The 16824-nt window shown below is 42.8% G+C and overlaps 1 pseudogene across 1 annotated transcript; it reads left to right on the plus strand.

Moving 5' to 3' along the window:
* The first annotated feature begins 10554 nt into the window (after nt 1–10554).
* On the plus strand, nt 10555–11765 carry LOC308278876 (putative RNA-binding protein Luc7-like 2; annotated as a pseudogene). The gene is made up of 2 exons: nt 10555–11306; nt 11352–11765. The product of its transcript is annotated as a putative RNA-binding protein Luc7-like 2 (transcript).
* The last annotated feature ends 5059 nt before the right edge of the window (nt 11766–16824 follow it).

The following is a 16824-nucleotide window of genomic DNA, read 5'->3' on the forward strand; positions in this document are numbered from 1 at the left end:
GTTCCATCCCTAGCAAAACTCACACACACACACACACACACACACACACACACACACACACGCACACACACTACTCATGGCAGCCAGACTTAGAGTTTTGGCTCTATTGCTCAACCTAGAGGCTCATTATGAAGACTTAATTTGAGAGTTAAATCCTTTTTGGTGGGTACTGGTGATTGAACCCGGGGGCTTTCTACCACTGAGCTATGCCACCACCCCCTCTTAAATTTTGTTTTGAAACAAGGTCTCATTAAGGTGCTCTTGAACCTGTGATCTTCCTGCCTCAGTCTCCCAGATACTGAGATGGTAGGCATGTGCCATCATGCTCAACTACTTTTTATTTTTTATTTTTTGGTGGTACCGAAGATGGAAACCTTCTACCTTAAGACTACACTTCCAAACCTATTTTATATTCTATTTGGAAAAAGGGTCTCTTAAGCCAGAGAGGTTGGCTTCGAACCTGTGCGATCCCCCTGTCTCCGCCTCCCAAGCGCGGGGATTACAAGCGTGCGCCACCACGCCCGGCTACTTTTTTTATTTTCATGTAACAGAGTCTTGTCAAGTTACTGAGTTTGGCCTTGGGATCCTTCTGCCTCAGCCTCCTGCGTAGCTGTGATTACTAGGACATAGATGTGTTTGTCTTCTTTTTTGTGATACTAGGGATTGAATCCAGGGGCATTTTACTACTGAGCTATATACACCCAGCCCTTTTAATTGTTTGGTTTGAAACAAGATCTCTCACAAGATTGCTGAGGTTGGTCTTGAGCCTGCAATCCTCCTGACTCAGCCTCCCAAGTACTGAGATTCCAGGTGTTGTCACCACACCTGGCTACATAGATTTTTTTTTTAATAGAAGTTGTCTTAAAATATTGTTTTACTAGGAATTTTTTTCCCTTCTGGGAGATTGAATTCAGGGCTTTGTTTATTCTAGGCAAGCTAAATCCCCACTCAAAATATTGTTTATACTTCTCATTACTTTGAAATCACTGTAGTCATTGAACTTGCTAGTACTAGATCATACCATTTAATATGTTAATAAGCCAACACATAATACAAGTTTTATAATTTTTATCTTTTATTTTTTGATGGTACTGGGGTTCCTGGAATCCCTTCTACCTCCAGGCTATGCTCCCAGACCTATTTTATGTTTTTATTTGGAAGCAGGGTCTCTTAAGCCAGCGCGGCTGGCTTCGAACCTGTGCGATCCTCCTGTCTCTGCCTCCCAAGCGCGGGGATTACAAGCGTGCACCACCACGCCCGGCAATTTTTATAATTTTTGATTAAAATATTTTGTGATGCTGGGGCTTGAACCCAGAAGCATTTTATCTCCAAACTATACCCCCAGCCCCATTGTATTTTAATTTGAAACAGGATCTTGCTAGGTTGATGAGTCTCATTACTTGCTGAAGCTGTCCTTGAACCTGTGATCTTCCTGTCTCAGTCTCCCAAGTACTGGGGTTACAGGTGTGTACCACCCACCCCACGTCCAGCTCCCTAGCCCTTTTTATTTATTTTACTTTTTGTGGTATTGGGGATGGAACCCAGGGGCATTCTACCACTGAGCCATGCCCCCAGCCCTATTTTTTGTTCTTTATTTTGAAACAGGGTCTCACTGTGTTACAGAGGGCCTCACTAGGTAGCTGAGGCTGGCTGTGAACCAGCGATTTTCCTGCCTCAGCCTCCCAAGTACTGGGATTACAAGGGTGCACCACCACGCCCGACTTTCCTAGCCCTTTTTATTTTGAAACAGGTTCTCACTAACTATGTGCTGTCCTTGAACCCAACATCCTCCTGTCTCAGCTTCTTGAGTACTAGGATTACAGGCATGTGGCCCCATGCCCACTTTAATTATAATTTTATTGGTAAACAATATATAATTTGGAATGGCATTTTTGTAATATTTTGATAACCATTTTATTACTTCTAAATATACTTTGTGATACTTGGTTTGAGCCCATTCTACCTCGAAGCCACACACCCCCATCCCTATTTGATTATTATTTGGAAACAGGGTCTCACTAGGTTGATGAGAGTCTCGCTACTTGCTGAGGCTGTTCTTGAACCTGTGATCCTCCTGTCTCATCCTCCCAAGTACTTAGATTACAGGCATGTGCCACCACGCCTAGCTTGTATTTTACCTTTTTTTAGAGACAGGTTCTCAGGTTTAGACTGGCCTCGAACTCCTGGATGCAACTGTTCCTGAATGAGGCTAGTTTTTCCTAGTACTCAGATACCAATCACTGAAATGACAAGTTTTGCAAAAGAAAGTTAATTCACAAAGCACTGAAATGTAAGGAAGCAAGAGTCCCAAATCTCAAATCTGCTTCTCTGAGTACAAGGTTTAGGGGTATTTGTGGGATAAAGAAAGAAGTGAAAGCTGGGCATGTCACCAGGCATAGTGGCGCACGCTTGTAATCCCCGCGCTTGGGAGGCTGAGACAGGAGGTTCATGCAGGTTCGAAGCCAGCCTCAGCTGGCTTAAGAGACCCTGTTTCCAAATAAAATATAAAATAGGTCTGGGAGTGTAGCCCGGATGTAGAAGGCCCCTGGGTTCCATCCCTGGTACCACCAAAAAAAAAAAAAAAAAAAAAAAAAGAAAGAAAGAAAGAAAGGAAGAAAGAAAGAAAAAGCTGTGCATGTTTGCACATGCCTGTGATCCCTGGACATGGGAGGCCAAGAACTGAGGATCTGTTTGAGGTCAGCTTTAGCAACTTAGTGAGACTCTCAGCAATTTAGTGAGACCCTGTATCAAATTTTTTGGGGGGCACTGGGGTTCCTGGAAGCCCTTCTAACTCCGGACTACACTCCCAGACCTATTTTTATACTTTTTTTAAATTTTGGAAACAGGGTCTCCTAAGCCAGCGCGGCTGGCTTCGAACCTGCGGAATCTTCCTGTCTCCACCTCCCAAGCCTGGGGATTACAAGTGTGCGTCACCACGCTTGGCTCAATTTTTTTAAAAAACATGAAAAGGAGCTCTTGGGAGGCTGAGACAGGAGGATCGCGCAGGTTCGAAGCCAGCCTCAGCTGGCTTAGGAGACCCTGTTTCCAAATAAAATATAAAACAGGTCTGGGAGTGTAGCCCGGAAGTAGAAGGTCCCTGGGTTCCATCCCCAGTACCACCAATAAAAAGGAGAGCCAGGCGTGGTGGCGCACACTTGTAATCCCAGCATCCAGGAGACTGAGACAGGAGGATCGCAGTTCATGGACAGCCTCAGCTACTTAGTGAGATCCTTTGCAACTCAGTGAGACAATGTTTCAAAATAAAGAATAAAAAGTAAGATTGGGGGTATAACTCGGAGGTAGAATGCCCCTGGGTTGTTGGGTACTGGTTGTCCTCAGTACTGCAAAAAAAAAAAAAAGAAAAGAAAAGAAAAAAAAAGAAAGAAAGAAAGAAAAGAAAAGGGGCTGGGAGTGTAGCTCAGGAAAAAAAAAATTGCTGAGGCTGGCCTTGAACTTGCCTGTACCTCCCCTGTCAGCCTCCCAAGTGTGAGGATTGTAGGTGTAGGCCACTAAGCTGGTTTTGAGGCCTTGCTTTTTAGAGCCCAGAAGGGTCTGACTTAACTCCCAGCCCATTTTTAATTTTTTTTTTAAATTTTGAAGCCAGGTATAATGGCACATGCCTGTAATCCCAGTACTTGGGAGGCTGAGCAGAAGGATCACAGGTTTGAGGACAGCCACAAGTAGTGAGATTCTCAGCAACCTAGCGAGATCCTGTTCCAAAATAAAAATAAAATCAGGCCGAGAGGGCCGGACGTGGTGGCGCACGCTTGTAATCCCTGCACTTGGGAGGTGGAGACAGGAGGATCACGCAGGTTCAAAGCCAGCGCTCTATCTTAAGAGACCCTGTTTCCAAATAAAAATATAAAAAATAGGTGTCTGGGAGTGTAGCCTGGAGGTAGAAGGGCTTCCAGGGACCCCAGTACCACACACACAAGAAAAGTAAAAAATAAAAATAAATCAGGCCGAGAGTGTAGCTCAGAGGTAGAATTGCTCCTGAGTTCAATCTCTAGTACAAAAAAATATTTTGAAACAGGGTCCCATCAAGTTGCTGACTGCCTCAGTATAAGTTGCAGAGGCTGGCCATGAACCTGTGATCCTCCTGTCTCAGCCTCCCAAGTACTGGGATTACAGGCATGTACTACTATGCCTGGCTTGTGATGTTCAAGGCCTCAGACCCTAAGAAGTCAAATTGAGGTGCTTAATCTGAGTATTTATGCTTGGGCCTTTTTTTTGTGTGTGGTACTGAGGATTGAACCCAGGGGCATTCTACCTCCGAGCTACACTCCCGGCCTGATTTATTTTTTATTTTTATTTTTATTATTATTATTTTTTGTGGTACTGGGGTTCCTGAAAGCCCTTCTACCTCCAGGCTACACCCACAGCCCTATTTTTTTATTCTTTATTTGGAAATAGGGTCTCACTGAGTTGCAGAGAGCCTCACTAAATACCCAAGGCTGGCCATGAACCAGCAATCCGCCTGTCTCAGCCTCCCAAGTACTGGGGTTACAAGTTTGCGCCACCACGCCCGGCCGCTTGGGCCTTTTTGAAGTCAATGCCGCTTGCTGAGCCCGGGCCTTGGGAGGAGTGCAGGCTTTGGAGGTTATTAGTCTGGGGATACTAATAATTATTGTCACACCATGTTTCCCACTTCTGTATTTGCACACATCATTTCCTCTGCTGGGAAGGCTATTTTCTGCTTTTAGTAACACACCTCCTCCCCCATACACACAAACTCCCCGTCATCCAGCCAGATGCCACGCAAACCTTAAGAATTGACTCAGACTTAGTCTCCCCGGATGCCTGACTCACCGCCACTGCTAGGTCAGCCCCTCTGCAGGCTTTCCACCCACCTCTTTGCTGCTCTCTCCTCAGGCATTGCACACACATGGATTTATCTTCCAGCCAGTAAAGAGAAGCCTCAGGGTCCATGCTTACATAGGCCACTTCGTAGCCTCTGATTGTTTTTAACTTTTTTTTGTGTGTGTGGTACTGCAGATGGAACCCAGGGGGCATTCTACCTCTGAGCTATAACCCCAGCCCTGTTTCTTATTCTTTATTTATTTTGAAACAGAGCCTCACTGAGTTGCAAAGGGCCTCACTAAGTAGCTGAGGCTGGCCTTGAACAATGATCCGCCTATCTCAGCTTCCCAAATGCTGGGATGACAAGCGTGTGCCACCACGCCCGGCTATTTTTAACTTTTTTTTTATTGGTTCATTGTAATTGTACATGATAGTGAGATTCATAGTGATATAGTCATATATTCACATAATATCATTTGGTCTGTTTTCTTCCCCAACGCTTCCCTTTCCCTCCTTTCTGCCCCCATCCCCACCTGCTACTCTACGGATCTCTCTCCTAATTGACATGAGGTCACTTGTTTTGTCTCCAGCTTTCACGTATGAGCAGCCCTTGATTTTCTGTGTCTGGCTAATCTCAGCCTGACATGACCCAAGCCTCTGGTTGCTGCGCATCATCGATTGGAAGAGGATGTAGGCTTTGTCATTGCCTGAGATATCAACCTACCCTGAAATCAGAGTTCCTGTGGAAAAGAAACCAGAGGCTTCCCCCAATTTGATAGTCACCCTAAAATTCACAAACACTGAATTCATTAAAGTTCTAAACAGGCCTGGATAAACAACACTAAAATTCACAAAAGCCGAATCTTTTCTAAACTAATGTTAATCAAGAAATGACCAATCAAGTTGAACTGGAATCAATTGAATTCTTTCCGTTGTTGTTGCTGGTGATTAAACCCAGGACGTTCCTAACTCAGAATTAAAACCCCGGCCCTATTTTATTTTTAGAAAGGGTCTCACTAAGTTATCCTGTGCTGCCGCAATCCTCTTGTTTCAGCTTCCCAAGCACTGGGATTAAACACGTGTACCACCACACTGACTTTGTGTGTATGTGTGGTGCTGGGTATTGAATTCAGGGCCTCCTGCATATCGTAGGCAAGTACTCTATCATTGAACTAAGTTCCAGTCCTGTTTTCCTGTGTGTGGGGGGGGTAGTACAGGGGATAGAACCTAAGGATGTTCTACCTCTGAGCTACACCCTCAGCACTATTTTATTTTTATTTTAAAACAGGGTCTCACTAGGTTGATGAGCATCTCAGTACTTGCTAAGGCTGTCCTCAAACCTGCAATCCTCCTATCTCAGCCTCCCAAGCATTGGGATTACAGGAGTGTATCACCATGCCTACCCCACCTTTTTTTTTTTCTTTTTTTGGTTCTAGGTATTGAACCCAGGGGCATTCTACCTCCCAGCTACACCTCCAGCTCTGTTTAATTTTTTATTTGTTTTGTTTTTTGATTTTTATTTGGGTCTGGATAAACTGCTGAAGGTCTCGGTAAGTTGCTGAGACTGGCCTTGAACCTGTGATCCTCCTGTCTTGGCCTCCCAAGTACTGGGATTATAGGTGTTCAGTGTCACACCTGGCAATTCACTTTTTCTTAAAGAGGGCTTATAAAATTGCACTTGATTCAGGTCCTTCAAGCCTCAATTTATCCTGGGCAACAGTCTGGCATGCTAGATCACAAGGTGATCAATTTCGTGACGAGCAGCACTTCGCACAGGGCCAGGCACGGATGTGTCAGTGATGTTCGAGCATGGTCTTGTCCAAAGTCTGCAACCTTTGCTGCGTAAGGGAAATCACCTAGGATACTGTTCTAAAAACAGCTTTATTCCAGACGCAAAATCTATTTACAAAAATCAATAGCTTTGCTACACAGCAATGACGAATCTACTGAAAATGAAATCCAGAAAACAATTTTATTTACAGTAGCCTAAAACAACATAATTAAAAATAGCCAGGCGTGGTGGCTCACACTTGTAATCTCAGTACTTGGGAGGCTGAGGCAGGAGGTGAGGACAGCCTCAGCAAGTAGTGAGAGTCTCATCCACCTACAAAGACCCTGTTTCAAAATAAAAATAATACGCCGGGCGTGGTGGCGCACTCTTGTAATCCCCGCGCTTGGGAGGCAGAGACAGGAGTACTGCACAGGTTCGAAGCCAGCCGTGCTGGCTTAAGAGACCTTGTTTCCAAATAAAAATATAAAAATAGGTCTGGGAGTGTAGCCAGAGGTAGAAGGGCTTCCAGGAACCCCAGTACCACCAAAAAATAATAAATAAACAAAAATAAAGTAGGGGTGGGAGCATAGCTCAGAGGCAGAATGTTCCTGGATTCAATCACCAGTAACACACACACACACACACACACACACACACACACACACACACACACACAATAGGAATAAATCTAACCAAGGAGATAAAAGACCTTTATAATAAAAATTACAGAAAACTGAACATGATCATAGAGAATGGAAAAAAAAAAAAAACTCCCATGTTCTTGCATAGGTAGGTTAAATATTGTCAAAATGGCCATTCTACCCAAAAGCAATTTACAGATTCAATACAATTCCTATCAAAATGCTAATGTCATCCTTCACAGAGCAAGAAAACGAAGGTTGTAAAATTTATATAGAAGAATCAAGGACTCAGAAAAGCCAAAGTAATCCTGAGCAATAAGAACCTTGTGGAATCATCATATCTGATTTCAAATTATGCTACAGAGCTATGGTAACAAAAACAGTATGGCACTGGCATACAAAGAGAGACATAGCAGGACATGGTGGTGCACGCCCGCAATCCCATTATTTGGGAGGCTGAGTCAGGAAAATTGCAGATTCGAAGCCAGCCTTGACAACTTATCAAGACCCTATTTTAAGGGCTGGAGGTGTAAATCAGAGGTAGAATACCCCTGAACTCAACCCCTAGTACCACAAAAACAAACAAAAAGAAAACCAGACACATCAACAATGGAATAGAAAATACAGAGACAAATTCTGACACTTACAGCCAGTTGATTTTTTTTTTTCTGTGTGGTACTAGGGATCAAACCCAGGTGGACTATATCTCTAAGCTACAACCTCAGCCTTATTTTTTTGAAACAAGGTTTCATTAAAGTTTTGCTAAGGACTTCCTTAAGTTGCTAAGGCTGGCCTTGAACCTGTGATCTTGTCTCAGCCTCTCAAATACTGGGATTACAGGCATGTGCCATCATGTCCAGTTTTTAGCCAGTTGAAAAAAAAATTTTTTTTTTTGGTAGTGGGAATTGAAACTCGGAGCATTTACTTCCAAGAAAACCCCCAGCATTTTTTATTTTTTATTTTGAAATGGGGTCTTATTAAAATGCTGATGCTGTCCTCAAACCTGCAATCCATCTGTCTCAGCCTCCCAAGAACTGGGATTACAGGTGTGCACCAGCACACCCAGCTAAAACGAACTTTTCAACCACTGACATTTTGAAAATTGGATATCTTTATGTAAAAGAATAAAATTAGAGTCTGGAGTGGTGGTGCACACTTGTAATCCCAGCCTTTGGGAGGCTGAGACAGGAGGATCACAGTTCTCGGCAAGCTTTAGCTACTACTTAGTGAGGCTCTTTGTGAACTCAGTGAGACCCTGTTTCAAAATAAAGAATAAAAAATAGTGCTGGGAGTGTAGCTCAAAGGTAGAATGCCCCTGAGTTGCATCCCCAGTACCTCAAAAAAAAAATGAAATTAGACCTTTCTTACACTTCACAAAAGCCAACTCAAGATCCACCAAATACAAAGAAATTAGACTAAAAACTTTGCAATTACTAGAAGAAAATATAGGACCAACTCTCCATCATATAATTTCACAAGACCTAAAGCTCAAGAAATAAAACTGGGAATCAATAAATGGGATAACGCTAAATTAAAAAGGCTTTGTGCAGCTGGGCATGGTGGCTTGTACTTGTTATCTCAGTACCTGGAAGGCTGAAACAGGAGGATTACAGGAGGATTACGGGTTCAAGGCCAGTGCTAGCAACTTTGCAAGACTCTCATCAACTAAAGGAGACCCTGTTTCCAAATTTAAAACATAAAGGATTTGGGGGTGTAGCTTGGAAGTGGAATGCCCCTGGGTTTAATCACCAGAAACCATCAAGAGTCTAAGAACCTATAGAACGAGAGAAGATATTTGCCAGCTACTCTTCTGATAAAGGATCAATATCTAGAATATACAAAGAACTCAAAAACTTAGCCGGGCCTGGTGGCACACGCTTGTAATCCCAGCATTTGGGAGGCTGAGACAGGAGGATCGTGGTTCGCGAACAGCCTCAGCTACTTAGTAAAAAAATAAAATAAAGAATGAAAAATAGGGCTGGGAGTGTCGCTCAAAGGTAGAATGCCCCTGGGTTCCATCCCCAGTGCTGCAAAAACAAAAACAAAAACAAAAACCCTAACACCAAACAAACAAATAACCCAATTTAAAAATGGGCAACTGAACTGAATGGACACACCTCTGAGACCGGAGGACCGCGGTTCGTGGACAGCCTCAGATACTTAGTGAGGCTCTCTGCAACTTAGTGAGGCCCTGTTTTGAAATAATAAAAAATAGGGCTGGAGGTGTAGCTCAGAGGTCGAATGCCCCTGGGTTCCATCCCCAGACCCGCAAAAAAAAAGAAAAAAAAAAAAGAAAAGAAAAGAAATACAAATGGCATCAAATCAAATATATAAAAATTATTCAACTATATAAAATTATTCAACATCCTAGAAATCAGCGAAATGCCAATCAAAACCACACTGAAGTGGGGCGTGTTGGTATACACCTGTAATCACAGCACTTGGGAGGCTGAGATAGAAGAATCGAGGTTCAAGGACAGCCTCAGAAAGTAGTGAAACTCTCCTCAACCTAGTAAGACCCTGTTTCAAAATAAAAATAAAATAGGGCTGGGGTTATAGCTTGGAGGTAGAATGTCCATGGCTCAATCCTCAGTATTGCACATGCGCCTGCGGCGCGCGCGCGCGTGCACACACACACACACACACACACACACACACATACACGCATTGAGATTGCATATAACTCTAGTTAGAATGGCAATTGTCAAGAATACAAACAAGACCAATTGATGGGCACCTCCCGGGACGGGCCCTGGTGGTGGCAACCACCTGTGTGCCACTGAAAATCCTGCTGATGCCTGGCATACTGCATAAATGGAAGCAGGGTATCGTGCATCATGGGCTAAAGAAAAGAGCACTGGGCTGAGACTCAGGATACCTGGTCTCTTATTGTAAACTTGGCGCAGCCCAGAAAACAATTAAAATGTCACCTCATAGAACCCTGTGTTGTCCTCAGATTCTCTACAGTGGTTTAGAGCTCAACTCTTTCTTCATAGCCAAAGATATCGCTCATTACTTCTAATTTTGTGTATAGAAATTTCTGGATGATAGAAGGCACCAGATATCGAACTAGCCAGGCGTGGTGGCGCACGTTTGTAATCCCCGCGCTTGGGAGGCGGAGACAGGAGGATCGCGCAGGTTCGAAGTCAGCCGCGCTGGCTTAAGAGGCCCTGTTTCCAAATAAAAAGTATAAAAATAGAAAATAGGTCTGGGAGTGTAACCCGGAGGTAGAAGGGCTTCCAGGAACCCCAGTACCACCAAAAAAAAAAAAAAAAGGCACCAGATATCCAGAGTCCAAGTGTTACTGTGTCAGAATTGCAGCCCTGTAAATTCAATGTATCTATGCGTGCCTCCTTCAGTCTGCAAGGGAGTGTCAGGCCCCGCAATCGCCGAGCCGAGATACTACTCATCAGCGAATCAAATTCAGTGATGACCGAGTGCTCAAGAGACACCTTCTCAACTGTTGCCCCCATGACGTCCTTTCTGGAACCAGAATGGATCTTGGTGAATGTCTGAAAGTCCATGACCTGGATTTAAGAGCAGATTATGAAATCGCACCCAAAGAACAGGATTTTTTTTCTTTGAACTTGATGCCATGGTTCATCTGCAATCATTCATTGCAGATTGTGACCACAGAACAGAAGTGGCTAAGAAAAAGTTAGCAGAAACCCAAAAAGAGATTAAGTGCTGACGTGGCAGCAAAGGCAGAACGTGTTCATGAATTAAATGAAGAAATTGGTAAATTGTTAGCCAAGGTGGAACAACTAGGAGCTGAAGGGAACGTGGAAGAATCCCAGAAAGTAATGGATGAAGTAGAGAAAGCACAAGCAAAGGAAAGAGAAGCAGAGGAAGTTTATCGCAATTCTACGCCGGCTTCCAGTTTCCAGCAGCAGAAACTTCGAGTTTGTGAAGTCTGCTTTGCCTATTTAGGTCTTCACGATAATGATAGACGACTGGCTGACCATTTTGTGGGTAAACTGCACCTGGGATTTATTGAAATAAGAGAGAAGCTTGAAGAATTAAAGAGAGTTGTTGCTGAGAAGCAGGAGAAAAGGAACCAGGAACGCCTGAAACGAAGAGAGAGAGAGAGAGAGAGAGAGAGAGAGAGAGAGAGAGAGAGAGAGAGAGAGAGAGAGAGAGAGAGAAAAGAAAGGGAGAAGCTGAGAAGGTCCCGATCACATAGCAAGAATCCCAAAAGATCTAGATCCAGAGAGCACCGCAGACATCGGTCTCGCTCCAGGTCACGAGAACGCAAGAGGAGGACCGGGTCCAAGTCTCGAGAGAAACGCCATCGCCGCAGGTCCCACTCCAGCAGCCGGAGCCACCAGAGAAGACACAGTTCTAGAGATAGGAGCAGAGAGCGCTCCAAGAGGAGATCCTCAAAAGAAAGATTCAGAGACCAAGACTTCGCATCACGTGACAGAGACAGGAGTTCGAGAGACAGATCACCTCGTAACCGAGATCGCAAAGATAAGAAGCGGTCTTCTGAGAGTGCTAATGGCAGATCAGAAGACGGGAGGAGCTCTGAAGAGCGCGAAGCAGGGGAGATCTAACTAGCTGTGTGCACATCTTCAGTCCTTAAGCTTCCTACGGAGTTCCATGTTATTGTTTAGTTTACAGCTGTTCAGGGTGACAGCCAGCAGTTCCAGACACAGATCCAGGCAGGCTAGATACACAGTATCTAACATGATCTGAGCTGGACCTGTTTTCCTTGATGGAGCCTAAAACGACATCCATAGTTTCTGGTAAACCTGTAATGCAGTTCTGAAGTACAGTCTATATAATAAGACACTGATCTCTCCATTCTTTCAAGTAGGAGAGATAGTGAATGAACTGTGTTACTTGCCTTGGGATTTTTTGAAATTTTTTATATTATTATTATTATTATTATTATTATTATTATTTTGGTGGTACTGGGGGTGGAACCCAGAGGCTTTCTACCTCCGGGCTATACTCCCAGACCTATTTTTATACTTTATTTGGAAACAGGGCCTCACTAAGTTGCTGAGAGCCTAAGTAGCTGAGGCTGGCTTCGAACCTGCGCGATCCTCCTGTCTCAGCCTCCCAAGCGCGGGGATTACAAGCGTGTACCACCACACCTGGCTTTTTTGAATATTTGTAAGATGCTGTCTTCTTTTCTACTCCAAACAGCAGCAGCTTTGAGAATTTTTTTAAATTCTTCTTCCTCTGACTTTTGTATCTCCTAATACCTGCACCCTCCAACCGGAAGAGAAAGGATCAGGGAAGCAATATAACTTCTGTTCTAAGATTTTATTTCCATTATTAATTACTAGCTGATTACAGTTTAGACCATTAATACTGGAATGTGTGCTGGAGAAATTTTAAATACTGAGTTTGTTTGTTTGACGGTGCCTATTTAGATTTGGAAGTTGAACAGCTGTTGCATTACATACTTTTGCTTTTTTATTGAAATTTTGAAATCAGACTTGTCTTGATTTTTCTCTTCTATCGAATTGCTATGTTCAGGATGTTTGAGGGGTGGGGGCAAGGGACTCTTTCATAATAAGCACTTGTTTTATTTTGTGTGTGTGGAGTATAAGAGCTACACCCTTATTGTAAAAAATAATAATAAAATGAAAACAATCACCACCACCATCATTAAACTAACTCGTCTAAAAAACTAATACAAACAATAATCAGGGTGTGGTGGCCCACACCTATAGTCATAGTAAGTACTTGGGAAGCTGAGACAGAAGGATCACAGGTTCGAGGCCAGTCTTATCAACTTAGTGAGGCCTTCCACAATTTAGGGAGACTCTGTTAAAAAAATTTTAAATAGGGCTGGGGGTGTGTAGCTCAGAGGTAGAATGCCCCTAGGTTCAATCCCCAGTGCCATAAGAAAAAGAATACAAGCAATAATAAATGCTAGTGAAGTTGTGGGTGAAATAGAAACTTACACAGTTTTGGTGGAATTGTAATTTAGTACAACTATAGAGATCTGTATGGAGGTGCCTCAAAAGGCTAGGAATGGAATCACCATATGACCCAGCTATAACCACTCCCACGTATCTTTCCATAAGAACGAAAGTCTGAATACTAGAGGAATACATGCATACCCATGTTTATAGCAGTACAATTCTCAATAGCCAAATTATGGAGTCAGCCCAAGTGTCCATCAACAGGTGACTGGACAAAGAAAGTGTGATATCCCAGTACTTGAGAGTCCGAGAGAGGAGGATCACAGGTTCACAGCCAGTCTCCACTACTTAGTGAGACCCTGTTTCAAAATAAAGAATAAAAAATAGGGCTAGGGGTGTCACTCAGAGGTAGATTGCCTGGGTTCCATCCCCAGTACTGCAAATAATAATATTGATAATGCTGCTGCTGCTGCTGCTGCTAATAATAATAATAATAATAATAATAATGTGGGGGTGTAGCTCAGAGGTAGAATGCCCCTGAGTTCAATCCCCAGTATTGCTAATAATAATAATAATAATAATAATAATAATAATAATAAGGCAGGGGTGCACTTCAGAGGTAAAATGCCCCTGGGTTCCATTCCCAGTACCGCAAAACAAAACAAAACAAACAAAAAACCTAAGAAACACCTATGTTACTTGCAAAGTAGTATGATTTAAGAGTAGAGGAAATAAAATTAAGATTAAATAAGTATTAATTTGGTTTAAACTGACCATTTTGGGGAGGGCTACTGGGAGTTGAACCCAGGGGCATTCTACCTCCGAGCTACACCCCAGCCCTATTTTATTTTTATTTTGAAACAGGGGCTCACTAGGTAATGAGAGTCTCACTGCTTCCTGAGGTTGTCCTTGAACTTGCAACCCTCCTGTTTCAGTCTCCCAATTATGGGATTACAAACATGCACCACTATGCCTAAATAAATTTCTATTTTTTTTTTTACATACTGGGGATTGAACCCAGGAACATTCTACCTCCAACATCTTCAGCCCTATTTTTTTATTTATTGGAAACAAGGTCTCAAGAGGTTGATGAGAATCTCACTACTTATAGAGACTTCCCTCAAACCTATGTTCTTCCTGTCTTAGCCTCTCAAGTACTGGGATTTCAAGCATGTGCCACCATGCCTGGCCTAATTTGCAGTCTAAGCCCTCTAAAAACCTTTAATTAGCTACCTGTAAAAAGATATCATTTTCTTGATTGGAAAACTATAAAATGTATACTTAAAGATTTGTGGAAATACATTAAGGTATGGAAAAAATGAATACATTGTTTCATGACAATTATCTGTTACATGTTAAATAAAACAGCTTAATTCTTTTTTTGTGTGGTACTGGGGATTGAACCCAGAGGCATTCTAACTCTGAGCTATATCTCCAGCCCTATTTTATTGTTATTTTTAATTATAATAATTAATAAATTATTAATAATCAATACATTATTAAAAAATTAAATTATTTTTAATATTTTTAAATTTTCTATTGGCGCATTGTAGTCATACATTGTAATGGGATAAAAGATTTGTGGAGACATAAATGCACACAGCACCTAATTAGCCCTTATCCATTCTCCACCCCATTCCGTCCCCATCCCTCCTTCCCATGCTTGGCTTAATAGTTGACTTTGATGTGTTTAAGTACATTGTGTGTTTTAGAGAATTTCCTTCTTCCCCCCTCCCATCACCTCATTTAGGTTGTCTTGTCTCCTCCTACATAGGATTTCCTTTTTCACCTAGAGTTCCTCCTATGACCCATTTCTCCTTAGCTTTCACATATTAGGGAAAGCATCTGATTTCTTATTTTTTGTGACTGACTAATCTCACTTAGCATAATGTCCTCCAGTTCCATCCATTTCCCTGTAAATGATGTAATTGAGTTTTTTTTTTTGATGGCTGAGTAAAGTTCCATGTGTACATAGCCCACAGTTTGTAATCCATTCATCTGTTGATGGACATCTTGGCTGGGTCCATAGTTTGGCAATGGTGAACTGTGTAGCAACTGTGTAGCTATGAAAGTAGATACACATGTGTTAGTTTGATATATTATTTGTTTTGAAACAAGGTCTCACTTAGGTTGTTGAGTCTCACTACTTGCTGAGGCTGTCCTTGAACCTGTAATTATCCTGGCTCAACCTCCCAAGTACTAGGATTATAGGATGCACCACCACACCTGGCCCTCCTTCATTTCTCATTATTTATTTATTTATTTGATGGGTGTGTGTGTGGTACTGAGGATGGAACCCAGGAGCCTTCTACCTCCGGGCTACACCCCTAGACTTATTTTATATTTATTTGGAAACAGGATCTCACTAAGTTGCTGAGAATCTCACTAAGTTTCTGAGGCTGGCTTTGAACCTGTGATCCTCCTGTCTCAGCCTCCCAAGCATTGGGATTACAAGTGTGTGTCACCATGCCAGGCTTCATTTTTGTAAATTTTGAAACAGGGTCTCGCTAAGTTATTGTACCTGGTCACAAAGCTGTGATCCTTCTGTCTTAGCCTCCAGAGCACTGGCATTACAGGTGCGCACTACCATGGCTGGTTCATTCATCTGTCTTCTCCACAGATCTGCCCAGAGTGGATAGTTTATATAAATAGTACAGTGCAATTTGTGGTCTTTTTTGACTGGTCAGTAGTGATGTCCCCGCTTTCATTACTGATTTCAATAATTCGAGTCTTCTTTTTTTCTTAGTCTATCTAATGCTTTTTATCGTTTATTGATTTTCTTTCTTTTCTTTGGCCCTAGGGATAGAACCTAAGGGCATTATAGCTCTGAGACACATACCCAGCCCTTTTTTATTATGTGTGTGTGTGTGTGTGTGTGTGTGTGTGTGTGTGTGTGTGTTTTAATAAGGATTCAGTCCAGGTTCATTGTACAGCTGAGCTACTCTGCCAGCCCTATTTTTTTTTTTTTTTTTTTTTTTTTTTTACTTTGAAACAAGGTCTCACTAGGTTGATGAGTCTCACGACTTGCTGAGGCACTCCAGTGTTAGAAACACTCCGGTGTTAGAAACTGCAATCGTCCTTTCTCAGCTTCCCAAGTACTAAGATTACAGGCGTTTGTTACCACGCCCACCTTATGTTTTTTTGTTTTTTTTGTTTGTTTTGCAGGGCTGGGGATGGAACCCAGGGACATTCTACCTCTGAGCTACACCCCCAGCCCTATTTTTATTCTTTATTTTGAAACAGTGTTTCACTGAGTTGCAAAGGGCCTCATTAAGCAGCAGAGGACATCACTAAGTAGCTGAGGCTAGCCACAAAACTGTGATCCTCCTGTTTCAGCCTCCCAAGGACTGGGATTACAAGAGTGCACCGGTACCTGCTGAGGTTGGCAGTCAACCTGTGCTCCTCCAGTCTCAGCTTCCTAATTGTGAGCCACCGCGCCCGGCTGGAATCTGTATCCTTAATAAACTCCCCTCATCTTTCTTTCGCATTAGCCACGGATCCGGAAGTCCAGGTCTCACAAGTTCTCCAAGTCTGGTATCTTTTGATTTTAATTATTTCCAGTGTTAACAGTGGTGATGCAATAGATCGTTCTGCTAGACTTCTCAATTGCTCTAGTCTTGCTGCCAGATCAGCGGAAAAGGGAATCTGTTCTCAGGTTCGGCTTTCGTTTCATTCTGCCTGTCCCTAGCAGCAGAGGGATTGGGCCGCCCCGGCTTCACGTGGTCCTGGCCGG

Source organism: Muscardinus avellanarius (assembly GCF_963383645.1).
Source record: "Muscardinus avellanarius genome assembly, chromosome: X".
In the NCBI taxonomy this organism is placed as follows: Eukaryota; Metazoa; Chordata; class Mammalia; order Rodentia; family Gliridae; genus Muscardinus; species Muscardinus avellanarius.